Source organism: Sciurus carolinensis, chromosome 1, assembly GCF_902686445.1.
Source record: "Sciurus carolinensis chromosome 1, mSciCar1.2, whole genome shotgun sequence".
NCBI classification, from domain to species: domain Eukaryota; kingdom Metazoa; phylum Chordata; class Mammalia; order Rodentia; family Sciuridae; genus Sciurus; species Sciurus carolinensis.
This window is the reverse complement of record NC_062213.1, coordinates 66,796,496-66,824,351: the sequence shown is the minus strand read 5'-3', so window position 1 is coordinate 66,824,351 and position 27,856 is coordinate 66,796,496. Positions and strand designations below refer to the sequence as shown.

Below are 27,856 nucleotides of genomic sequence, written 5' to 3'. Positions count from 1 at the left end.
ACTGAAAACTTTAAAACTATGAATAAAAATGAATATTTTCTTCTGTAAATTATCTCAGGTTATTTTGTCATTTCCTTAAGAAGCTAACATGGCAATGGGTTGAATCTGTGTCCCTCCCTGCCAAAATTCAGATGTTGAAATAGTAGCCCGTAGTGTCATGGTATTAGAGATGGGGACTTGAGAGGCAATTGGGTCATGAATAATATTGGTGCCCTTACAAAAGAGGTCCCAGAGAACTCCCTCACCCTTTTTCCTTCATTGAGAGACTATGACCAGAAGTCAGCAGTCTGCAACTTGGAAGAGGGCCCTTGCCAGAGCCAGACCTTGCTACCATCCTGATCTTGGACTTCTAGCTTCCAGAACTGTGAGAAAAAAAAATTTCTATTGTTTATAGGTCACCCAACATATGGTAATTTTGTTATAGGAGCTGGAAAAAGACATGCAGCAGTAGATAACTAAAACATAACATGTAGAGATATGTGTAAGTCATTCATAAATTTCAAAAATTGAATATTCCTAGTAACTAGCACCCAGCTCAAGGATCAGAATATTGCCAGAGTCTCAGAAATCATTCATGTCCTCTTTCAGTAGTGGCCTTGTCCAAGGGTCATGACCACTCTGACTTCCAGAGTGAATTTTATGTAAATAGACATTTATTATATACTTTTTCTTTCAGTGCTGGAGATTGAACCCAGGACCTCTACCACTGAGCTACATATCCAGCCCATTATATATGTTTTCATTTATTATGTTTGTAAGATTTATTCCTATTATTGAGTATAACTGTAGTTAAAACATTGTCATTGCTGTAGAGTACCACATTTTATGAATTTTATAAAATTTGTCTACTGTTGATGGATATTTGAGTATTTCCAGTCAACAATTTTTAATATCCTGCTATTAACATTCTTAAAAATATGTTTTGGTAAACATATGCACACCTTTCTTTTGGGTTTTTTTTGCATTATTTTATGACAGTTTTCATACTCATTAACTTCTATTTCTAAAATTAGCCTATAAGCCAGTTTGGAGAGTAATGACTAGATTATATATATATATTTTCTTCTTTCTCAATAATATACCTAGCAAGCAGATTTCTTAGCTTAGAGTGCTTATTTAATAAATATATGCTGATTGATCCTTCAGAAGTTTCAAAGCACATATTCTTGGCTCCTTATAAAAAGTTCTGAATTAATCATGAGAGTTTACACTCCAGTATTTGAGTACAAAAAAATAGGAAATGTCCTTTCAATTAGACATTCTTTTAAAATTAATAACAGCTTATTTGAAAGTATTTCATCTGCTCAGAGCTATTGTTATTTTGTTTTGCAAATAGCGTGAGAAAGAAAATCACTTTGTTTCTTATAATGATAAAAGAAAGGATGCTAATAAACTACCGAAAGTTTCTGTGTGCCATTATCATACTTAAGGGTTTTAAGGGTTTTTTAGTGAATCATTTGTTAGAATAGAACTAATAAATTATATTGGTGTATGTAACAGAAAAGAGTCTGAGTGCACATATTCTTTATTTTGATAAGTTATGTTTTCAATTGCATCATATTGTTTACTTCAAGGAAAATTAATGGACACTAAAATTATAATTTTTTCTTCACATCCAATCAACTGGAGGAATTTTCTTGTTCCTTGTTTCTTTGGTGTAACATTAGGACCATTTACTTAAAAAATTGCAGCGATCAAACTATTCCAAGTAAGCCAGGTCTGATTATTTTCAATCCTAGCACACTTATTTACATGCCAATACCATATGGAAAAGTTTGACTCCAAGATGCCAGACTTTTTAAATTTTTTTGAGGGGGTGTGGGTTAGTGTGTAGCTCTGGGACCAAAAAAAAAAAAAAAAACAAAACAAACAATGAATGACATGGAGATTGAAATTAATGGCAGATGGTTTTGTAGCTTGTGGTTCATGTTTGTGGTTATTGACTCTGAAGCATCAGGATATATAAAAAGATTAAAGAGTCTTTCAACTACAAGCTTAAAATATATATGTTTACAAACAAATGCCATGCACTTTCTATCTTGGTTTATCCTTATTTTATGATTTCTCTTACATTTACCATTCATCTATTTATTCTGTAAGCATTTATTGTTTTCCATGCGGTGAATACCACTCTGGAATATTCCAGTTCCTTGACATGGCTCTTCCCTGGAAGAGATCACACTCTCCTGGGGTATCATATTTGTAGATAGATATTCACAATATGGCATCTCTTAGATATAGGAACAAAGTAGGATCAGACTAAGTAGGGGAGTCCTGGAAATTTTACAGAGTAGGTAAAATTCGAATTGAGATGTGAAACGTAAGGTACATTGGGGTAAAGGAGAGAGGGGAAGCGTAGGGATGAGATAACTTCCTGTCCTCACCGCCAGAAACCAACAGGTTCTCTCCCTACCTTTTTAACTTGGAATGCTGCAGTAATCTGGGAACTGGTAACTCTGTGGAAATGGCAGGAGTTGAAGGAAAGGTAGATTTAAAATTATATATTTTTTGGTTGTAGATGCACACAATACCTTTATTTCTTTATTTTTATGTGGTACTGAGGATTGAGCCCAGTGCCTCACACGTGCTAGCAAGCGCTCCACTGCTGAGCTACACCCCCAGCCCTGGAAAGGTAGATTTTTTTCATAGGAAAAAGTATAGGACTGGGTGTTCTAGAAAAGAAAAAAAAAAAAAAATGAATATGAAAAATTGGGAGAAAAGCCCAGCATGTTCTCAGAACAGTAAGCAAATCAGTTGGCTATTCCTAAAAGAGAGGTACTCAGATGAACTGGGAGCAGGATTTGGAGGGAAGCCTCCCTTAGATTTTTAAGAGTGTTGTGCCTGGCTGTCTGCATCCCTTTGTCTCTGTCTTTCAGTGACCTGTGTGAAATTGTAGAGGGCAGTCGGATGGAATAGCTGTTAATGTGATTAAGCAACAAGAATTTTTCATGAGAAGATATGAAGTGAGAATGTAAAATTTAAAAACATAAATTCAAAGTTTCACAGTTCAGTTACAAGGAAAAAGACGTTGGGTTTTCATGCAAATGCCTAATGTGAGGGAACAGTATTTTGAGACTGTCGGAGAACCAAGTGTCATCTTACAAGGAAAGAAAGACCTGGATAAGGGAAGAGGGCCTCACCCCTCGGGCCTCCAGCCTCTCCACCTTCCACCAAGGCACTTCATTTAGTTCTGGATGCCATCTTTAAAAACCAACATTACAAAGAAGAGAATGGCCAGGGCATGGAAACCAGGGTCGTGAAAACTCTGGGAACAATATTGCAGACAAAATAGATAATGAAACTGAGGCTTTTTACCCTGTAATTGAGTTAAAGTGACCAGACAGTTGCTGAGACCAAGAATTGTCTGGAAGGAAGACAACAACCACTAAATACAAGTCCAGGGTGGGAGCTTAATTCTGTGATGAGATGATTTTTCTAATGCTTTTCATTGTGAACAGAAAACTAAACAGCACTGGAATAAATACCCTGAAGATAATGAGTTCCCTGTGACTGGAAGGGTTCCAGCTGTGGATGAAACCAACTTGTCAGGGATGCTGTGTGCTGTGACAGTTTCACCTAAATGACTGTCCATGTCACTAGAAGATGTCTGAGAAGGTAAACTAGCCTCTGGATTTCCCTAAGATGTGTATGTTACAGATGGCCTCAGCTGGATGCACTTAGGAGCCCTGAGGCTGCAAGCCCTGGGCATGAGGAGGGCCATGTGCCGGGAGCTTTTTTATTGGTGGTTTTACGGGTGAGAAATGACTTGGTTGCTAAACTCCGATGTGTCTATAATAATCGCAGCTACTAGGGATTGGATTGAGTGCCTGTCAGTGTCACCTCAGTTGGGCACTCTCTACATGTCATTTGGTTTAATTGTTATAACAAACATAGATGATGGGACTTTACAAAAAAAATCCAATCCTCTTTTTACCAGTGAGTAAATAGAGGTTAAATAACTTAAGTCCAGTTGTGGTATTTACTAGCTTTGTGACTTTGAGAAAGTTATATAATGTTTCTATGTCTCTGTTCCCCCATTTAGAAGTGTGAATAATTATGTTTGCCACATAGGTATGCTGTGAGATTAAAATGTGAGTGTTGAAGTTTGCCATCATATTTTAGTTTTTATTGTGGATTCAAAACCGAGACTACATTCACTGCAACACCTTGATTATCCCTCATGTAGCAATGGATGGCAGGCAATGTGACCATTAGCAAAAGAAAATATTGACAAACATTAGAATCTTCATTCTTTACAGGGAAATATTTAAAAACATATGCATTGTGTTTGAGAATTTGGTAGAGAGGCCCCTAGGAGTTCATAGACATATGGATAGACTTATATTTTCCAAGAACAGTTTACAATATTTTGCTTTTGTATTCCTTCATCAAGCACAAAATCTCTTAAAGCCAGTCTAACATGCTACTTACTTCATACAGCTTTTTTCTGACCCTCAAAATGATTTGGGCCTGTGTTTTCCTTTAAATCCTTCCAGAATGTTCTTACTTGCCTATGATGTTGTTTCTGACCTTACGATATATTTACTTGTGTTATTTTCTTATCCTCTCCAATAGAGCCAAAGCTCTATTTTGGCATGACCTTCAGTGCTCTGTTGGTGGTATTTCTTGGAATACTTTAGTTTTGGCATATAGGGACTCAAATCTTTATTTGATTGAGTGGAGTCAATCAAATAAAGCTATGTTAATCTGTAATTTTTATCCCTTTTCCCAATCCTTTCAAACAAACAGCGAGGGACATCTGCAGAACATTTGCTGTGTAGAAGCCATTGTGGTGGTATTTCTTTTAAACAGATAAGCTAATTCCTAAAATTTTAAGTTTGTGTATTTCCTCAAAAACAAACATTACTCTTAATGAGATCAGATTCAGAATCTTTGTTTAGTATCTGCATACTGATGATTGTGAATCAGTGGTGGAAGAAACACTCTTGGTTTCACTCTGACCTGCCCCAAAGAGCTTTCAGGAAAGAAAGATCAGATAAGAAAACGCTCCCCCCTAGTTGACCCAGTTCTGCTGACCCGGAGATGTGATTCTCCCCTGAATTGCCCAACTGGGTGCTAGCTCAGTGGTATTTGGATATGCAGGTGCTTTGTAGTATCTGTCATCTCTCCATCCTCTACCACTCATTTTGTGCTCTGAGTTTCTTACCTGAGTTATTATAGTAGTCCTGTAATTGAGATTCCTGCTTGCCTTCCCTCTCTTTCTCTCTTATGGAGATTGAACCCGGAGCCCTGCACATCTAGGCAAGCACCTTACACTGAGCTATGTGGTTTCATTCTTTTTATTTACCCCGCCTTTGGCACCACAGCTTGGACCGAAGGGCCCTTAACCTCTGAGCCACATCCACAGCTGTTTGTATGTTTTATTTAGAGACAGAGTCTCGCTGAGTTGCTTAGGGCCTTGCTAAGTTGCTGAGGCTGGCTTTGAACTTGCAATCCTCCTGCCTCAGCCTCCTGACCCTCTGGGATTATAGGTGTGTGCTATCGTGCCTGGCCCCTTGCCTTCCTTCTTGACTTGGCAGTGTTCCTCACTTTGCTGTGATGGGGAACTTTTTATACAGTGATCCTGTCCTTCTACCCAGAAGGGTTGCAGGATAGGTTCCTGGCATTGAAGTTGAGCCCCAGGGCCTTCTAAGCCCTCCGCTACTGCATTTTCAGCAGCATCCTTTTCCTGCCCTCTCCCTTTTGCCAGAGACCTTGAACTTTTTGCTTCAAAATTACAAATTTAATTGTTTGCACTTGTTCCCTATAGATTATTCATTAAATATTTTTGAGCACTTAGTTGTGGTTGGGGATCTGGGGACCTTAGGAATTTGGGAATATTCTAGATTCTCATGACCTGTATCAAAGCTGTGTGATCGTAGAAGAGGTTCTTAATTGGTCTCCTTCGGTTTTCACATCTGTGAGATGAAACTAGAATAGAATTGTTGCCAGGATTGAGGTGATGCCTGGAAAGAGCATAGGACAGTGCCTGGCACAAGCGAGGTATGTATCCTTTCTCTCTGTGCTCTGGGAATTGTTAAAATCATGCCATTGTTCCTGCCCTTCTTCCTGTGTTATGTTCTCCTCTGTCAACTTGAAGAGTTTCTTACCATCTTTTAGAATTCCTCTAAAGTATTGGCTTCTTAGTAAAAACTTCCCATATCACCCCTTCCACCCTCAGAAAGAACAGATCACTCCATCTTCTGTCCTGCTTCTGAATCTTGCAAACAAAAGTATATGTGACACACTTTTATTTGAGTGTTTGTATACCTATCAGTGTCTCCTGCTGGGCTGCAAATTCATGAGAGCAAAGGCTCTGATTTATTCAGCTTTGGTTTCCTGGAGGTTAGCTCAGTATCTGGCACATAGAATTCGATAAATAATTGTCGAACTGTGTTTTTCAAATTGAACAGTAAAGTTCTATATGACTCTAGGAGATGGAGGTATTGCATTTCAAATTCTAGGACTCAAATCCAGAGCACTTTATCACTGTGGCATGCTGATGCACACATAAATAGCTATATGTGTGTCCTTTGATTAGTATGTGCCCGATTAAATAAAATAATTTCTGGGAGTTGTTCATTTATTCATCGACTTCTGGTAGTTTATAGAAACGAGTTTCTGAGTCTTCCTCTGTAGAACTGCAAGCCAGGAGTTGTGGTGATGGAGTGCCAAGGATCTGTGACAGTTAGCCTGGAAGACTGCATGTCGGCTGGTTCAAGCTGTTCTTTAATAAACAGGAGCTCAGACACTTTATGATGGGAGGTACAGCTGAGGACTCTTTCAAGTGCATGGGCTGATCATGCTGAATGCTTTTCTGGGTCATGTTCATTTCATAGAAACAGCCAATTCCCAGCCTTCCCTGAAGAGGAAATGCTGAAGGTCCCTAGCTGCCATGTGGGGTGAGGAGGAATCCAAGGATGGAGAGGGGGGAAGGGCCCTCACTGCCTCCTCATTCCTTGGCCAATAATGGGACAGGCACTCAGCCAGTCACAGAGGTCTTCACTCAGGCTTTCAGATTGTGCTGAAATGCAGAAGTCCCCCCACCCTTTTGTAGCAACCATGTTGTTCTAGTGACCAGAGCAACGTGACATTAGAGGCAGACAAAACACACCAAGTTCCTGCCAGTTGCTAGGCAGAGCAAATGCAGTTGGATGTTTGAGGTACGCTTCCCATGTTGATTTCCTAATCATGACTTGTTTTCAGAGCCAAACACAATAGCTTCATGAACACTCACCAGCACTGGGTAGGCTTCGCTGCCAAGCTAATTAACAGATTTCGATTTAGAGGGACAAGAATGAAAGGGATGCTTTCTGTCAAGAAGCTTTGTGGGAAATTTGACTTTTCCTTACTTAAGGATTGTATCTAATTTTTTGCTATGATGGCATAAATATGAATTCCACTGGCTATGTTAATCTTAACTTGTATAGTGTTTAGGTAATACTTATCATCGATGCTAATGTAGTAGCAATGGATTTTACCCAAGTTTTCCTTTTAAAAATAGGATGAATTTTTGAAAAGCCACTTTGCTTCGGAGCTACATGTCAATACCAGAGCATCTTATCTGTGTGATGATTTACTTGTGCCCCAATGGAGCTTCATTGACCTTATTGTCAGAGATAGGGAAACAATGCTCGGGAACATCAGGGCTCTCGCTCCTAAGCAGCGAATCGTAAAATCAGAGGCTGAAATCCCTAGGAGGTTGTTGAGTTTGGGAGCTGGGAAGGAAATTAGGACAAGGACTCTCTTCCCTGAATGATGAGACAGATTTGCAGGGAATGGTTTGGGGGTTGGTGCCAGGTAGGACTTTTGGGTGTGAGTGGTCCTGGGGGTAGCTCTTTTCCTCTGGGCAGTGGCTGCTTCATCCATTCAAGCAGCCAGTGGTACCCCACCAGAACTTTCCAGTGTGATGACCCTTTAATTTTATTATCAGGACCATGAGACTTCTAGCAGGGAACACAGTTCCCTTGGAGGCTGTAAGGAAACTCTGTGAATAGAAAGCCATGTAGTGGTGGAAAGATCTCAGACAGCTGTCCCTTGGGAGATGGAGTTCAAGGTTAGTTTCACTTGGTTGGCAGAAAAGTTTTGAGAGAAAAGTTCATTTTCATAATGTTTCTTTTGGCTGGAGACAGGAGAAATGGGGAAAAGATGAATGTGCTTTTCTACATAGGTTAATTGGTTTATATTGATGAACATGATTACGTGTCCAAGGCACAATTTGAGATGCTTTGTTTCTTTAATCCCCACTATAATCCCACAAGGTAGGTACTCCCCACTTCTTACAGATCGGGAATTGAGATCTGGAGAGATTGAGGAGTTGTCCAGAAACACCCAGCAGGTAAGTGGCAGAGCTAAGATTTGAACTGAAGTCTTGTGACAGATCTCTGGTTGTAGCCAGCACACTGCATTTCCTGGGTGTGCAGGGAGGGTCTAGATAGTATGGCCGAGTATGTTCCTGAGCTCTGTAGCGTTTCTGTGAAACAGTGTCCCTTTGGGTGTAAGTCATCAATCTATATTTGTGTGACTTCCGGTGAACTCCTGGAGGGAAGGGTTCTATTCTGTGTCCTGGCACCCCACTTGGTGCCTGCCATTCAGGACCTTTACCCATTTGCAGATCACAGTGCCAGCCACCTGGGACAGAGAGGAACAGAAAGCAGAGGGCTTCAAGTGGTCTCTGACTCTTGTCAGCTCTTACCAGGATGAACAGAGAAAATGTATTAGATCAGAGTTTAGAATTCACTGAAACCAAAGTTAAAAATGATTTTAAAAAAAGAAAATCACTCATTTCTGATGTGTTTATTTGCTCTCCTTCTTTATCATCAGTATTTTCATTTTCCTGGAATGATGTACCGGCCAGTCAACCTCCCTGTCCTCTGAAAAAGCTAAGCTAGGAAGGTGTTTGGTTATCTTTGCCAAATAAATTAATTGAGAGCCACTTTTGTCATCTTAAAGCTTGATTCTTTCCCTTTGTATTTTCTGGGTGTTTCTAGAACTTTTTTTTCTCTCTAAACTGCTGGACTTCTGCAGGGGTTCTAGATTTGTCTCCCCTTGGGGAGAGTTATGTGCATTGAGTGCAAAGCTTCAGTTACTTAGTGCTTAGTTTAGCTGTGGTTTGTTCACCAAGGGTTCTTGTGTTGGAAGCTTACTCCTGAGTGTGGTGATGTGAGGGATTGCGGAACCTTAAAGAGGTGGAGCTAGTGGTAGGTCACTGAGGTTGCTGCCCTCCAAAAGAGAGACTCGAAGACACTGCCCTCAGAGGAGACCCTGGTTAGTTCTTGCAGGAGGGTTGTTAGGAAAGCGTAAGACTTCTCCCCAGTCTCTGTCTTCCTATCTCATCACATAATCTCTTCCTTTTGCTTGTATTCCTGCAACGATGCCAGCTGCCATGATTTGACGTAGCCAGGGGACTTTCACCAGAGGCTGAATCATATGGAACTTCTGACTTTGAACTTTTCAGCTTCCCAAACTGTAAGCTAAATACACCTCTTTTCTTTGTAAAGTTCCCAGCCTTAGATATTTTGTTATAGCAACAGGAAACAGACTAATACACCAAGTGTATCCTGAATGAAGTTGCAGATTAGCATTGACATCTTCATTGTTTACAGAGAGGCAAATCACCAACACTGAGGTCTTACAACTGATAGTCCTACACCTGAGCCCATGACTGAAGCACAGGTCTGCCTGATTCTTCTCTTACCATTATAACTGTCTCTCGACTGCCCAAAATATATAAAGGAAGCTTTTCCCATCTTCCCTGTTTCCCAGGGTTGCTGCCTACCATTCACCTTCCATCTTCCAGGTCCCATCCCAGCTATGTAGTCTTGGGCTTAGGTTAGGGAATCTCTTCCTTGATTAGCTTATCCTTTTTGTGAAAGAGTTGGCAACTCGAAAGTCCCCAGTAGCTTGGCAGGTCACATATTCATGACTCACAGGTTGTGGTGACTTAAGACACTGGAAAGAGCCTGTGCCTTATTCAAGGGGACAGTGAGACTTAGCTCCAGCCAACAGCTGCTAGGAAAATGTGACCCCCATGTTCCTAGAGCTCCTGCTTTTCCAGAAAAAAATGGAATCTGGATTTGGCTGTGAGTTTTTCAGTTTTTAAAAACATGGAGCAAACAAATGAAGCATGTGTCTGAAGCAGGTTCATTGGCCATCAGTTTTTGATCTCTGTCTCAGGACCTTGCTCTGCTGCCACTTAGCTTGGGTGGTCTGCCCACCCCATGGACATCCAAATGTGCAAAATTATTAAATGAGATACAGATATGAAAAAAGAGGTAAGATAAGAAAACTAATGTTTGATTAAAAAAAGTCATGCTAAAATAAGTGGAGCACTTCTAAATTTACATTAAAATACAAATGGAATTCTAATTTAGTGACTTGAAAGAATACATTTCCTTAAAATAATCCCTTTTCCAAAATTAGTTATCACTTTACCTAAATTGTGCTTAACAATGTTTTTAAAATGTTTTTAAACTTCTAAATCTTAAATATTCTGAGCTAACTTGAATATCAGATTACTAAAGAATTACAATGACATTTTATTGACGAAATTGCTTGAATGACTAGTGATTTTGTTTATTTTTTTTTGCCATTCTAGATATGTTACTATAGTTTTGATAAATGTTAGTCAAATTAGTATGGAGATTAACTTTTATATATGAATGTTGTTTTAATATTGTTGCTTTACATTTCATGCCATTTTTAAGTAGAGAGCTTAGAACTTGACCACAGCAATTTAAAGTTGTCTTAGTATTAAATACAAACAGTCTTATCTGTCATTAATTGATTACTCTGTATGGTATTGCTAAATTCAGTGATGTTTTGAAGTTTAAAAATTATTCCTAAATCTGTGTAAGTGTACCTAAATAGGCATTTAAAATAGTCTCTGTGGGGACACACTTTTAAGAAATACCATATTCCATGGAGTGTGGTGGTACACACATGTAATCCCAGTCACTGTGGATGCTGAGGCAGGAGGGTTGTGAATTTGAGACCAGCCTCAGCAACTTTATGAGACCTTGTTCTAAAATAAAAAAAATTTGAAAAGGGCCTGGGGCAGTAACTCAGTGGTAGAGCACCTGCAGTTTCAATCCCTAGTATTGCAAAAATGAAAAAAACACAAAGCACATTCCATAAACATTTTTCTACATATTTTTCTAAATGTGCAACAGTGGTAACCACAGTGCAGGCATGTTTACAACAGTATTTTCTGCTATACGGACAAGTAATTTCTGAGTTGTAAAGCTTCCTAAGCTGCTCATGGTAAAATGTAGACCTCTTCATGAGTCTTGCTGGATGGGCTGGCTGCTCTGTGTGCCATAGATCAGTGGTTCTGGAGCCTCTCTGTGCATTAGAATCAGTGGGACCTTAAAAAAAAATCTAGGTCCACTCCAGTACATCCTGATTTATGGGTTCTGGGGTAAGGCCTGAGCATTGTTAGTTTTTAAACTGCTCCCAAGGTGGTTTTAATGTTCAGCCACCAGTAAAATCCATCATTAGCCTTCAAGGAGAATGTCAGACAAACTGAGTGATGTCTCTTGAATTTCAGCACTCAGCTCTCCTCCCCCAAAGCCCCCAGCAGCGGACATATGTGATGCTCCCAGGCTCTGGTTCATCTGCCTTGACCTAAGGTTAAGTCTCCAGGAGATGGCAGTAGAGGGAATCCCATCTAACCTCATTTGTATGTTTGTGTGTTTTCTTTAATAACAGGTAATTTGTGAAGGTCCTGGGCTATGTGCTTGCTGTCAGAATCATGTTTAATTCTCCCAACTACTCTATAAAGTAGTTAGAATTATTATAATTTTATAAGGAGAAAACAAAAGAGCAGAAGGAAGAAGGAAAGTAATATGTCCAAGCTCACACAACTAGTAGGTGCCAGAATTTAAACCCAAGCAATGCTGATTCCAGCATTCACATGCTTCATCTTCATACCAATGGGCCCAAATAAGAACATTTCTGATGTAAGACAGGGAGCAGAAATAAGGGGTATACTTTAGGGAGTAGTGGGGACTGGGGAACACAGAGACCCACTGCCACTCAGCTCTGACTAATTGTTACCAGACCAGAATGTGATCCCCAATATAGTTGGGATATGTCATTTTCTAGGAAACAATCTAGAAAGTCTGAAATTTTAAGCATGAATCTTTTACAACTTTTTAAAGCAAGTCATTCTATCTTTATTACAGGCTACATTCTCTTCATTGTTTTTCATTCTTGCTAAAGCAAGCCCTAGCCAAGACCGAGGTGCTGAAAAGATAGCACAATTAACGCATTAAACTCTGAAAGGAAGCATGTGGACTCTTGGTGAGGGATTTATCTTTCTCATAGACAGGGTCTGTAGTGACCTACACTTGCTCTTTGTCTTTCTTTCTCTGGAACTGGTGTAGACTAGTGTTCTGGGAAGTCAAAGATAAGGTATGGAAGCTGGAAAACCATATTGTTCTGAAGGTCATGTCAAGGTCAAATGCCCAGTTTCCTTGTCATGTCTATGGTCAGCAAGGATGAGAGAATTATAATGTCACATGTAGGTGTTAAGATGCAAACCTAGTGATGCAGGACTGTAACAGCTCCTTGGGAGACTGAGACAGGAGGATCACAAGTTCCAGGCCAGCTGGGTTACTTAGTGATATACTGTCTCAAATAAAATAAAATAGGTCTGGGGATATACTTTGGTGGTAGAGCACTTGCCTCGCACATGTGATGCCCCGGGTTTGAACCCAAGTGCCCCCCCCACACACACACACAAGAAAAAGAAAGGAAGAAAGAAAAAAAAAAAAGAAAAAGATACAACCCCCTAATCAACTTAACATCCTGGTTTTGCTCTATTTTCTTGTATCATTTTCTAATTTGTGTATATTGATTAGGCTTGGCTGAGAAGCATGATTAATGTTTCTTTAGCAGTTATTCATTTGGTAAGCATGTAGGCTGAGAAGAATTTTAAAACTTGGAGAGATACAGTATTTGTAATTTCACGGGGCATTGCTTAAAATCTCACTTGATTGGATATGGAGCTTTTCCCCCACCCCCTGGGTACTGGGAATTGAACCTAGGGGCTCCTATATGCAAGGCAAGTGTTCTACCACTGAGCTAAATTCCCAGCCCTATTATTTTGAGACAGTGTCTCCCTAAGTAGATGTTAAACCTTTTAAAAAAAGCATTTCAGAATAAGGAGCGTTAAAAGCAAGTTTTAAGACATGGATTTCTTCTTCATTATGATGCATTAGGTATTTTTTTTAAAACAGTGCAATATGTTGCAAAAAATACATTGTAAATGGCTACATAACTACAGGATCTGAATGTTGGCACTTTGATATTGAAGCAGACAAAAGCTTATTTCCATAGCCACTATAGCAACGGTCCAGATTCCTTTGGTTTGGGTTATTCATCTGAACATAATAGTAGCTGTCTTCTTGTTAGAGGAACCAAACTTTATTCTTTCAGGGACTATAGGGGGTCATAACTGGTACCCTACAAAAACAGATGCAATGTAATTAGTTATTCTTAAGGAAGAACTTCAGATAAATACACTTCAGTTGAAAACTCTAAGGTCATTAAAAATTGCAGCATTTACTTGAAGAAAACAGATATTTGAAGGATACAAATGGCTTCTTTTAGAACTTGAACCATTTGAAAATATTGGCTTATGTTTAGAAGAAAATTTCAGAATGTTCTGATTTTTTTAGTAATGAAGAAACAATGATTTAAAGTGGCTCTAGATGTTTAAGTATAGGTGAATGTCTAACTATTAATTCTGTGTCTGTCTTCAAATACAAATAGTTTCTCTAATTTAAACCTTGCTTTGGCTGTATTTTATAATATTCACAAGCTGTTTTCTCAGACCATGTACCTTTTCCAGCATCCATTTAGAACCATAGGATGACTGAGAATGAAATGTTAATTAGTAATGTAAATGTTTCAATATGCACTTTCTTACAATACTACCTCTTGCAACTCTTTTTTTGACATTTTAGACTATTACTTCAGTTCAGTAGCTGTTTATTGAATATTTACAGTGCTAAATCACCATGGGAAGACTCAAATATTAAACGACAAGTAAGCATTTTGTCTAGTATGTTCTATCAGTGATCTAATTAAGAGAAATTAAGAGAAAAATATATGGGTTAAAGAAATCTTCTTGGAGAAAGTGATCTTTAATTTAGGGATTCAAGGATGGGTTGAATGTATATAGACTTTTTTTTTTTTTTTTTTTTTTGTGGTGCTGGGGATCGAACCCAGGGCCTTGTGCTTGCAAGACAGGCACTCTACCAACTGACCTATCTCCCCAGCCCACAGACATTTCATAATCAGTGGTAACACTGATGATGATTGAAGGAAGAAGTGATTAGAGTGACTAAGAAGATAATATTAAATTAGGTAATGGATAATATTTGAAAAGGTAAATTAAGTTCTGTAGGAATGAAGCAGAGCAACTGTATTTATCTCTAAAATAAGTGTTACTCAGCAATTGTGAACTGGCCCTGGGTGATTCCATTGGTAAAGTATATTTCCGATGGAAGGCAGACCATGTTGGTTCTGGTCCAAGGCTGTAGATAGCACTTAACTGTCTCAGAAACATGTCTCACTGGGTATCAGCAGGTGGAGTGGCGTGATCACCACTGTTAGGTAAGAGAAGAAAGCCTGGGTTAGTCCAGCCCATCTTGTTTGCATTTGACAGATATTACACCCTGGTGTAGACAGAAAAACAAAATTTCAACTGTTTTAATGACCTTAAATTGTTACTGGATGTATTATTTTAAGTCGGGGAGGGTAGAGTTATAAGTTTGGGGGTAGAGAACAGGGGAGCTTCATTGATTGCAGACTTTAAAACTAGGTGGTTTTCTTATATCTGGAATGAGATATCTTCCTGTACTTGAAGAAGATAAGACTGGTTATGAGTTATTTTTTACTTTAATAGTGCATTAAACAATTGCTGGAAAAATCAATTCAGAAAGAAACCTTGGAGAAAGGGAATATGTGCATATATAAATATATCATGCTTTCATTAAGCTTTTGATATTATGACCTAGTTTTGGGCTGGGTTCGATGGGCAAATCAGAGAAATAGACTTCATTCTGATCTTCAAGAATTTTATCAATAACCAGCATTCCTGACTACATTTTTAGGACATGAGGTCAAATCTATGAGTTTGCACAGGTAAGTGCTATGTTCCAGGTGGTGTCAAATTTAGGGGGATTTAAAGAAAAACAAACAACAAAAATGAAAACAAAAAAATAAGAAACAAAACAAAACAGAAACGGGAAGTTTGTCTATAGATGAACTAGGGGTTAGATCCCAGAGGACATTTTACACTAAGAGTTCTGTAGTTTTTAGATAATTCCATATGTGTATAACTCTACTTAAAACTACATTTTAAGCTTTATAAGGTGAGGGGTTTTATTTCCTTGTATGTTTTTCTCTTTCTTTTTTCCTCCCCTTTTCTCTCTTCTACAGTCTCCTCTTATTTTCCTTTGTAAGACTAATTACTTGAAGCCTTTATGTCCACTGCTCTCCGTACATAGTAGTACCTAAGAAATATTTTATGAATAATGAAAGTATACATTTAGACTTATGTAAAGCCAAATGCAATTTACATGGCATTTCATTATTACATTCTTTATGATGAGTACAATGTCTAATATTTTCTTTTTATGAGAACTTTTATTATTGGTTTTAATATTTTATATTCATTAATATGAATCACAAGCAGAACATAAGGCCCAGATTTGAAGATAATTGGTGATTGTCACTTTCGCTTATTTTTAAAATATCATTTGTATTCCAAAAAAAGCCATATGCACTTGATTATGTAATACTGCAATTTGAAAATCATTATCTTTGCACAACAGATAGAATTAGTTTGTTCTTTTTCTGCATTTTATTATCCATGTTGAATCTATTTAGAGAAAATTTTATTCATAGTGAAAACTTTCAAAGTCAACATGAGTGAAATACTGTTGAGTTGTTTCATTAGATAGGTAAATATTTACTTCATCAGTAATAACTTAAAATATGTCTTAATGGATAGGGTTTATGATAAAATGATATGTTCACTTATGTTTATAGCACATAATGAAAGCATAATTTGCTTATTCATTCACTATTTGATAGACGTTTGTTTCCAGTTCTTATCTATTATGAATTAAAGCTACTATGAATGTTTCAACATGAATCCTTGCCTTGATATGTAGTTCAGTTTTCTTGGGTGAATTCCAAAGAGTGAGATTGATGGGTCATATGGTAACTATATTTTGAACTTTTTAAGAAGCAGTTTCTTCTTAAAGTTGCCGTGCTATTTTACCCTTTCGGTAGCAATGCATTTGAGTCCTAGTTGTTCCAGATCCTTGCCAGTGCTTGGTACTGTCAGTGTTTACGATTTTAGTTCATGGTATTTAATTAATGGTGTCTTATTCTAATTTTCATTTGCACTTTTCTGATAACTGATCATCTGAAGTACCCTTTAATATACTTGGCATTTCTATATTGTTCTTACATTTAAAAATTGAGTAGCAGGGCTGGGGAGATAGCTCAGTGGGTAGAGTGCTTACCTTATAAGCACATAGGCCCTGGGTTGGATCCCCAGCACTCGGAAAAAAAAAAAAAAATTGAGTAGCTTTCTTTTTCTAGTATTGACTTTTAGTATTTTAAATATATTGTACATAAGGAAGTGTGTGTGTGTGTGTGTGTGTGTGTGTATGAGATACTGTTTCCCAGTCTGTGGTCCATAGTGGTGTTTCTCATGAGGACAAAAGTGTTCAATTATGATAAAATCTGTTGTACATGTTTGTCCTAAAAAGATTTGCCTATCCCAAGATCATGTTATATTTTTCTACTTTTTCTTTTTATCTATTTCCAGCTTATTCATTTAGGTCTGGGATAAAACCATGATTAATTTTTGGAATTAATCAGGAATGAAGCAGGAATTGATGAGTATTTGATTTTCTTTGTATGAATGTACACAGCTCTGGCAACATGTATTAAAATGGCATTTCTTTCTCTATTAAATTCAGTTGGCATTGTAGTAGAACATCAGTTATTCTTTATGCTTGAGACTGTTTCTCCATGGGTTGGGATAGTCTCACATGAACAGTATATCAAACAATATGCTATTATTTGGTAACATGCAAGAGAGGGAAGCCTGTGTTACTCAATCCCGGGAATCATCTTGCTTGCATTTGACAGATATTCTGTTCTATAGATTTGTCTATTCTATGCCCTTGCTACCTTGTTTTGATTATAGTATCTTTGCAATAATTCTTGAAATCATAATATGTAAGTTTTCTAACTTCCTAATTTTGTAAAGATTGTTTTGATCATTCTAGAGCTTCTGTTTTTCCAATAAAATTTAGAAACAACTTTTCAATTTCTTAAAAAAAAAAAAAAAAAAAAAAAAAACTACAAAAAATTTGATCGAGTTTGTGGTGACTGTGTAGTCAATTTTGGAAAATGATATCTTAATTTTAAAAATAGCTTTCTAATCTGTGAACATGGTCTGTTCTCCATTCAGTTGGATCTTCTCTATATCTCTCAGCTGTATTTTATAATTTTCAATGAAGAGATTTTTTACTTCTTTCTTTTGATTATTTGCAATAGTCAAAAGAAAAGATTTTGATGTTATTTTAAACTATAACATAATTTTAGTCTTTTATTAATGGTATTTAAAAGAAACTGCACCTTCTCATTTGTTCACTTCTATCTTTGAATGCTTTGAATATGGGTCAGGATTTCCTCTTCTGCTCGGCTTGGGCTTGGCGTGCTGCTGAGGGTCAGGAGATCTCTTTGTATTTTGCAGCCCAGTTGCCAGACTGGGAGAGTTCACCCTGCTTTGCAGTCCTGCTGTCAGCTTATTATGTAGTGTGTTAGTCCCCACAGCGGGTTTTCTGCACCTCTGTAGTTCTCTTTCTGTCCACTACTCCTGAGCCCAGCCTTCTGAGAGCTACTGCAGTGCACTCTGTAAAGAACCTAAGGACTTCCGAAGGTTCCTCTCACAGCTCTTCTGCTCCCTTTCCCACTTTCAGTGGGTGCCTGCCTTGCACTGGTGAGACCCCGGAGCAGGTCTTTCTCAGCTTTGCTGCCCTGCCTTCGACACACTTCAGCACTGGGTGAAGACTTGTTGGCTGGTGCAGGGGAACTCGACCTGTGGCTGGGTCTCCCTGAGCTTCTAGTTTTGGATGCAGCCTATAAAAGTTCCTTAATCATGTAGCTGATTGCCGTACTCTGATCTACAGCAGGTTCATATTCCTCCTGTTGTTTCTCCAGGTACTTAGAGAGGGCTCATCACTTTCTAGAATTTTATTTAATTCAAGTGTCTTTGCATCATTAGCTTTCTGAAAATCTGTGAAGTTTTTGCTTATGTAACTTGTTCTGCCTGTTTAGGTGAGAGCAGTGGTATCTTGCAACTTCCTGCATCACAGCTGAAATATGGAAGTTTAATGTAAAGGTTTAAAACATATTCACTTAAGATGCATGGAGAAGAAACTAATTTTTTTAAAACGTTTGTCCCTGTTTTGGTAAAAGTATTTGGTGTATTACTTGTAATATGTGAACTTATTGGTAATATATTTGTAATATGTAAACTCAGAAAATTCAGACAGCATTCTTAAATGGATCTCTTTTTTTTTTTTTTTCTCTCTCTTTTCTTTTTTTCCCCGTACCAGGGAGTGGACCCAGGGATGCTTAACCACTGAGCAACATCCCAGCCCTTTTTATTTTTTATTTTGAAACAGGGTTTCACTAAGTTGCTTAGGGCCTCACTAAGTTACTGAGGCTGGCTTTGAACTTGCAATCCTCCCGCCTCAGCCTCCCAAGTTGCTGGGATTACAGGCGTGCGCCACTGTATCCAGTCTTAGATAGATTTTTACACCCATCCAAATCCATTTTCTTTAATAAAAAATTTTGTTTTTGAGCAGTATTTCCTAAAACTGTGCTGCAAAGTGTATGTAGAATTTGCCAAATTAAGAAATTTGGAAATTACCATCAATGAATTTAAAAACAATTCACAGTGGAACTTGTTGAATGCTTGGCTTATGAAAAGTGGCAGACATTATATAGTTTGATGACTGAGTAAATGTAGTTAAATGTTTGAATTACAAAATTCAGGGAAGTGCTAGTAGATAGTGTGTGTTGTTTAAGGGACACACATTTTAACATTGCAGAGGGAACAAATAGCTCTCCAGAAGATAGATGCTTAGTATAATAATTATGATTTTTTTGTGTGTGTGCCAGGAATTGAACCCAGGCACACTCAACCACTGAGCCACATTTTCAGCCCTTTGTATGTTTATTTTGAGACAGGGTCTTCCTAAGTTGCTTAGGGTCTCACTAAGTTGCTGAGGCTGGCTTTGAACTTGCCATCCTTCTGCCTCAGCCTCCTGAGCCACTGGGATTACAGGTGTATACCACCACTATGCTTGGCTAAGTATGATTAATTTTTATCATTGACTTCATTGGTCTGTTTCAAAGGAGATTTTTATATTATTTTTAATTAATTCATATATTATTCTTAAGACTTTTGAAGACTTTTGGGGTTTGGGATTTACCCGACCTATATTCTAAAGTCTTTTAAAACTCGTATATATCTTTAGCCTGTCCCTGGTAACAGCTGGAACTTGTTAACTAAAAGTAGGTGCTCCTTGGCATTGTGTTCTTTAATGTGGTCTTCTTAACTTACATGCTATAATTAAGATGAGAGGAAAGGATTTCTGGAGAATTTTCTTTTATAAGCAATATTTTGTTTCAGAAACATAAGGTTACTCCAATTCTGTGATTTTTTTTTTTTTCTTTTAAGTTAAAAAGAAAGTCAGAAGAACCATTCAAGTTGGTTTTGAAGAAGAGAGTTTTAAAATTTCTCTGTTCAGGCAAGCAGGTACTGAATCCAATCTCTTTCATTCATTTCCTGGTTATTCCACCTTTGGGAAATTAATCTGTCTCTCTGAGACTCAGTTTCTCCATTGCTGAAAAGCAGCTAAAATGACACCTAACTTCACAGGATGATTGAAGCATTAATTGAGATAATTTGTGTAGCTGGCAAAGAAATGAACACTTTATAATCTTTGGTATGACGCATTATTATAGAGTGTGTTGGAGTTGTCACTTTAATTGTTCTGTAGCTGCTTTTCTTGCTTTTTCTGATCATCTAATAAGGTTTATGTATGTATGTATGTATTTATTTATTTGATGGTGGGGAGAGAACCCAGGACCTTGTGCCTTCTAGGCAAGCACCGTACCATTGAGATAAATCCTCAGCGTATTTTTAAAAAATTGATGGATAAAAACATAAAATTGTATAATTAATGGGATATCATGTGATATTCAGTATGGGTAGTTATTTCTTGGCCATTCATTTATGTGTTTTCATTTGCCTGTTTAGAGAATGTGTGTGAATCTGCTATGCCCTTCCTTACTGACTGAGACTCTTGAAAAATTCACAAATCTTGGTTTTTGCAACTAATAAAAGGACCATGTCAATGTACATGAAACATTCTCTTTAGTTTAGATTTGCAACTTCATATTGGTGAAATAATTTCTTGATGACAATAATTTTTAATATTTCTCTTTAATATTATTAATCTCTATAATAGTATACACAGTGCTTTTCATTTCTGAATCCATATACCCTCAAGCATGGGCTTTTGATATCAGTAGGTTTTCATTTATTGATGTCATTTTGAAATAAGAATTCTAAAACAAGCATGATAATATCTCATTCTTAATTTAGACATAGAAAATAAGAAATGAATTGTTGATGCTATTTACTAGTAATGTTTTTGATGACTTCCCTTAATTTGGTTTGTAGAACAGAAGGTATTTAATGAAGATAAGAAACAAAACAGATGAAATAGCCGTGCGTCTATTTATTAATTGGTGTTTTAAATAATTTTTAGAAAAGAGAATTCCTCAGATAAGTGCTTATTAATTGATGTTATTTTTGTGTGGATTGAGTTTTCTCTGTTGATTCAGGTACTGCTTTGACCAGATAAGAATTAACTGATGTTTTTCCTCCAACTCTGCCATCCCCTGTCCTTCCCTATCCCAGTAAATGGCCCCAGTATTTACTCAGTTGCTCAAACCAAAAATTTATGAGACAATCTTGATTTGTGTCTTTCCCTTACAAGTTCACATCAGTTTATCAGCAAATCCTTCCATCACTACCTTCCAAACATATTCAGAGCACTTGCCATTTTAGCTACACACAGTGTCATCTCTTTTGTTTCAATAGAAACCCTGTTGGTCTCCTTCACAGTCAGTTTCCATGCAGTAGTTGGAATGAGCTTTCAACCAGCTCCTCTGCTTACAGTCCTTCGGTGGCTTCTCATTACACTGAGACTAAAATGCCAAGTCCTCACCGTGAGCCCTCAGGCCCCCTGTGAGCTGCCTTGTTAGCTTCTTGTTAGCTACTCCTTGAGTCATGCCGTCCACTCTTCCCTTCCTTGTTATCTGCACTTGCCCTTCCGTCCTTCACTCCAGTGGCTGATACCTTTGCCCACTATTCCTGTGCATCCCCTCAAGATCTCTTCTCAAATGATAACTACTCAGAGAAGCCTTCTCTAGTTGTCAGGTCCTCATCTCTCCCCACTAGCTTGTTTGCTTTATTTTTCCAAATGTTTACCACCACCTAATCTTACATCCTCCATTTAGTGATTTATTCTTCTCCTTTTTTTTTTGGTACCGATGATTGAACCCAATGATGCTTAACCACTGAGCCACATCTCCAGCCCTTTTAATATTTTATTTTGAAACAGGGTCTCACTATGTTGCTGAGGCTGGCTTTGAACTTGTGATCCTCCTGCATCAGCCTCGCTCCTGCTGGGATGACAGGTGTGTGCTGCTGGCCCCACCATTTATTCATCTTTTGCATGCTCCTTGAGGGCAGGGAACTGGCCTTTCCATCATCACTGACCTAGTGCCCAGACAGGGCCTGGCATAGAATGAATGACTGTCTCATTCAATGAGAGTATTACTCCTTTTGGTCTAATGACAAGGGGTAAAATTATTCAGATACTTCAGGACATATGCATTAGTTTTGCAGAAGGACACCTACTCCTAATATATCTGGGGTATATTATTGTATATGCATTTTATAATACAACTTCTACCATAATCCTTTGATCAGAATGTATAATTTTGCAGCTGACATGGAGGGAGCACCTCATTAGTAGTATGCTGGTCCTGTAAACTCTTGTGTGAGCAGCCTTCTCTCATTCTGGAGGGTAGGAGGAACTTCATCCACACCAGCAAGCAAGGGTCTGAAATTAGTCTTGCTGTCCTGGAACATCAGGTATCCTGGACTGAGATGAAGCCCTAGTTTCACTACTGAGCTACAGACCACCAGTCTGTCTCCATAGTGTATATCCATTCTATAAAATTAGATTTCATCCTCATCCAGAGTTTTACTCTAACTCTTGAGAGCAGATCTGGGCCTCAAACCTAAATCAATCTGCATTTGAAAAAGGCCATAATAACCATCATCATATCCTATTAGCTATTACCTCCTGGTTTACATCTCTCTTATTTTCATTCCACTTCAAGCAAGTATCTAGTTGGTGTCAACATCAGCCAGTGACCAGGTGCCATCTGCTCCTTTCTCCCTGAGTACTCTCACTATTGCCTGGAGTCTATTTTCAGAGGTGCTTAGGGCCTCCAGTTCACACTCCCAAAGATTGACTCTTGTTCAGATTAGGTTTCAGTTTACCATATCCTTTTACATATTATGTGTACTTACAGGCTTCAGACTCTGCAAATAATTGCCCTAAACCAGATTAATTATCATACCCAGCCTAAAATTTTGCAGATCTACTTTAGGCAAGAAACTATTGTTGCTAGTAGATATTTGCCTTTTTGCAGTAGTTAAGTAAATATGTTCTATCTTTGTGGTTATATAATAAAACTCAACAAACTGACATTAGGTATGTTTTTCTTACTGTCCATAACCCAAATTGGAAAAATATGCATACAACATTTTTCAATTATGGTGTTTTCTTCTGGAAGGAAAGTTTTCTTGTTTACCTACACCCAACTTGCCTCATGAATATTCAGCTGTTGACAGAGCTGCAGGCCAATATCCATGAAAATGAACTCATTAGTCATGTTTTGCTGGTTCCTGTTTGATTCATGAAGTATGTGGAAGTGTTTGTGATATTTCATATTTTATTTTCTTGATTTTTGAAGCACAATAATATTGATAGTTGTAATCCTAAATTTTCAGTCATTTATTTTTTTTCTCATCTTTCCCAAATGCATAAGCTAATGGCCTCCTATAGGTTGTTGATATAATTTTTACAAAGCAAATTATGAATAATAAATCTCAAATGTCTCTAAAACAGATTTAAAATGTTTTATATATTTATGCATGCCCAATACCCATTCCTCTTAGTTGGTGAATTCTCTCCATGTTGACTTGCTGTGTGGATGTTGTACAAAATAATGATTCTCCTTGACAGTATTCCTTCAAGAATGTATTGTTAATAAAAATAATGTTAAATTGTGTTATGTGCATATATGAATATGGCACAGTGAATCCCACTATTATATATAATTATAATGCACTAATAAAAGTAAATAAAATAAAATATTACTAATCTATGCCAAGCTAAGTAGTTGGTTTTATAAGGTGGTAGATGAAACGGTACCCTTGTATATGCCAGTAAATTAATTTTTTTGGCGGGGGTTTACCAGGGATTGAACTGAAGTGCACTTACTCATTGAACCACATCCTCAGCTCCTTTTTGTATTTTGTTTTAGACAGGATCTCACTGATTTGCTTAGTGCCTCACTAAGTTGCTGAGGCTGGCTTTGAACTTGTGATCCTCCTGCCTTAGCCTCCCAAGCTACTAGGATTGCCATGCATGTGCTCCTGGGCCACACAGTAAATTAATTTTTAAAGAAATATTTCATGGGCTTTGCATGCCTAATAAAATATTAAGTGTTTAAAAAAAGAAAATAATGAAAACAGCATCCAACAAGTGTTTTTGATGATAAAAAAAAATTAGTAACAGAAAACACTTATATATTGATCCTGGATGTGCCCATTACTTATATTAATTTATTTAATCCTTACAGCAAGTTGATAGGAATAGACGCCATATTAATTTTATTATAAAAATATGGAAACTGTCTCAGAGGAGTAAACTTAACTATCTAGTATTTGGCAGAGTGGGAATTGAACCCAGGGAGTTAAAGTAGTTTTTGTTTGTTTTGTTAGTTTAGTACGGGGAATTGAACCCAGGGGCACTTTACCACTGAGTCACATCCCCAACTCTTTTAAATTTTTTTTGTTTTGAGACAGGGTCTTCTAAGTTGCTTAAGACCTCAGTAAGTTGCTAAGGCTGATCTCAAACTTGGGATCCTCTTGTGTCAGCCTCTCGAGTTGCTGGAATTACAAGCATGTGCCACCCAACCAGCCAGAGTTTAAGCTTTTAAAAACCACTTCATGTTGTTATCTTTTGTTTTATTGAACTGCCTATTGTCCCAACACCTGGCATTCTTTCTCCACTGATTTGAAATGCCCTCTGTTTCAAATACGGACTCCCTGCACACTTGGGATGTTTCCAGAGCATCTCGGTGCCATTGATCTGTTTGTCTATAAAGTAACCCAGTGGTAACCATTTCCGTTACCACACATTAATTCCTTTAAGGAACAGAGAATGAATAGAATTAAGAAGGAAAGGAAACAAAATTATTGACTAAGAAATAGGCAGCATATTGAATGAAGGTAAAGGCAATATTTGGTCATGAGAAAAGGTGAGGAAGGGGTATATGAGGTTAGAAGTGGCAAGAGGGAGTTGGTCTGCATTGTAGTTGTGTGTTTTCAGGAAAAGGGTGAACAATTTTAGAAGTCAGTTTTAAAGAACAGGTAACAGGTACCGAAGTTTCTCAGGTATAAAACTTAGAGAAGGTGAATAATTAAAGAATAAAAAAGGTCTTTTTATTAATGAAATCCAACAACGATCATGAAACCGTTTGCAAATCCTCCCTCTGTCCCTCATGGAATTACATAGTGAGTTGGATCCTAGGGAGAGGGCAGAGGGCTGTGGAGGCCAGGCCTTCACAAATCTTCACATCGCTATACTGATTCATTTCTTTGGGTTGTTTTCCAGCATCAAATACTTTTCCTTCCCCCTCTGCTAACATTTCCTTTTCATGGGAACTGAATTCTTGAATAACGACTTGAACAGGAATAGTGTTCTGCACTTTAAATTTGGGAAATGACCAGTTTCCTGTGCTGGAGAGAAGTCTGTGCCTGAGAATATTATCTATAGACTGTGCTTTGTACTTCCCGCTTTGCCTTTTCTTTCATTGTGCTGTGTTATTTATCTGCTATCAATGTAAATTCCTGACCAACACAATATGAAGTATTATATCAGAGACACAATAGTCCACTGACATCTCAGTATAAATATTTGTGTAAAAATAAAAATAAGGTTATGTAGCCAGTGTCTTACTAAGGAAAAAACAATTCACAAATATGTTCATGTAAGCTTGTGAACTACTTTTAGAAATCCATTTTCTTCCATGGTGATCACCGTCTGACACTGTGAAACACACTTTTATGTGAAATGCCACCAGAGAAATTGTGGGGTATTTGAAATCTCTTTATTTCTTTTTTTTTTTTTTCTCATTATTTCTTTGTTAGTCTCATTCAAAATTTATTGTTTTCTTCCAATGTTAAGTGTCTTTACAAAAGTAATGATTTGTCAGACATAAAAGAATACATTTTGTTTTAATTTTTGTAAACCAGTCTGAGCAATTGTCATTGTTTAATTGTTCTTTTGGTGCTACAAAGGGTTGGTAGTATAGAGAAGAACTAAGACAACCCCAAGAGTAGTGGTCACGTGACATTTCTAAAGAGGCTGTCTCAGCTTGGTCTGCCATTTTCCTTCATCAGCCTGTGTGATTCTTATCCACACACAGACCTTGTAGCATCTCAATGAAATAAAAACTGCACTCTGGTCATGCTTCCCACATATTCCCCAATTTCATTAGCACTTTGTACCATAAGGCCTGTCAAAGATTGAGGAGGCAGACATCCATCTCTGTGATATCTTTTAGTTTGATCCTGAATGAATTTTTTTCCCTTTCTTCCACCCTTGGTGAATTTCCAAATTTCCAGAAGGTTGAAAAAGTAAATGTCTGAGTAGAAATATTGACAGGTATACACAGTTTTGGGGGAACAGGCTGGAATCCAATAGAGTATGAAAGATCCACTATTTTAAGACTACAGACAGCCCTTGATTTAGAATGGTTTGATTTAGAAGTTTTTTGATTTAACAATTGGGTGCAAGCCTCATACATTCAGTAGAATCCATACTTTGAACGTGGATCATTTCCTTGGTAGTGCTATGCAGAGTGGCCTTCAACCCAGCTCCCAGTCAGTCATGCGACCCCACATGATCATGAAGGGCAACAACTGGTAACTCTATGAAGGACCATGTTGTTAGCAGGGATGTTCTGTAGGTTAGGGGATGAAAGGCATTTTTGACTTAGGATAGTTTCTGTGGATTTGTTAGGATAGTTCTGCTGTGGATTTGTCGACATGTAACTCCTACCATAAATTGAGGATCATCAGCAAACATAGAGTTTTCCACCAAAGTTCTCAACTGCATTTGTTTTCAGATCAAGGGATTATCCAGAAGTTGGAGTCCCTCAGATTGAATTAGTATCAACAGAGGAGCAGAGAGGAGAAGGGAGCGACTTTCCCTTTTGGGTTTGTCAACCGACAAAAGGAAAAGAAATATGGCTGTAGATGTAGATAGTGATGATAGTGGCAGTAGCAGAAATATCAGCTAACATTTTTTTGGGTCCTGATTGTGTGTTTGTAGTATTTTACTGGGCAAAGTGCCAACTAAAAAGACCTCCATGTAATTGTCTCCATCTTTCTGTGAGGCATCTATCATTACTAACCTGACATTGGGTAAAGAATCTGAGACCTGAGCCTTTGGCATCTCATAAATGCTCACCACAGAACTGAATGCCACCCCCAGGAGACATCTGTGTTTGTGTATGTGTTGGCTGAATATTTTCAGGTGTGTTGGGGGAGAAGGTGGAGAGTTAATTTTAAAGAGCTTCCAAAGAGCTCACTATAAACACCATTCACTTTCCAGTCTTCTGTACTTTCTTTAATTGAATTCTCCCTAGATTTTGGTGTATCCATGACCATTCTGGAAAGACATTAATCACCCCAAACAATACAAGGGAACACAGGATCTTCATGAATTAAATGACACTTGGAATGACTATGCTAAGCAAAGTTTGTTGCCAACAAGTTGCCTCATTAAAAACATAGTTTAAAACAAAGAACAAGAAGTTGTTTGAATCCTTGTGAAAACTAGCTGAACACATGACTGTCAGAGCTGGCTTTAGCAAGCATCTTCTGAGGGTTAACATCTCACCTAATATTAGATTCTTTGGAAAACTTAGAGTTAAGTAAAATAGGCACCATTTTTGTAGGTTATTTTTGAGTTTTTAATTTCTTCCTTCTCATCATGGGAGAACTTTTAAACACTTTAAGGTTAAGTGCCATTTTAAAACTTAGAACTTTGGAATGATCAGTACTAAAAATTTGTAAGAGTCAAAGAACCTTAGCAAAAACCTCAAGATTGTGACTACAGAGATTTCTAAGTCACAAAAATGAGCAAAGCAGGCTTTGCATGAAGAGAAAAAGAAAAATAATATTAATGTGGAATTGCATGGTATTAACATTCAACTTTGGCGTAGAGTTTAATAGGGAATAGTGGTGGCTGTGGCAAACTGAAGTGAACATGCAGCCGCCTTAGCTCTAGCCTGCTACCGTTGAGGAAGATAGATAAGCCCGGTGCTGGATTTCTCCAGGTGTTTGAAGAGAGGCTGTTGTTATTGACTCTGT

General features: G+C 37.7%; 1 protein-coding gene across 3 annotated transcripts in view; it reads left to right on the top strand.

The window, feature by feature from the left end:
• Positions 1 to 27,856, top strand: part of Prex2 (phosphatidylinositol-3,4,5-trisphosphate dependent Rac exchange factor 2) — a 273,671-nt gene that overhangs the window by 29,192 nt on the left and 216,623 nt on the right. Inside the window, exons 1-2 of one of the 3 annotated variants that reach the window (XM_047553971.1) lie at positions 18,193 to 18,255; positions 19,784 to 19,861. The exons of the other annotated variants lie outside the window; for them this stretch is intronic. The gene's annotated coding sequence lies outside the window, so the exon portion shown is untranslated. Of the gene's footprint in view, positions 1 to 18,192; positions 18,256 to 19,783; positions 19,862 to 27,856 lie in introns of those variants that run through there. 3 annotated transcript variants of the gene reach the window in all.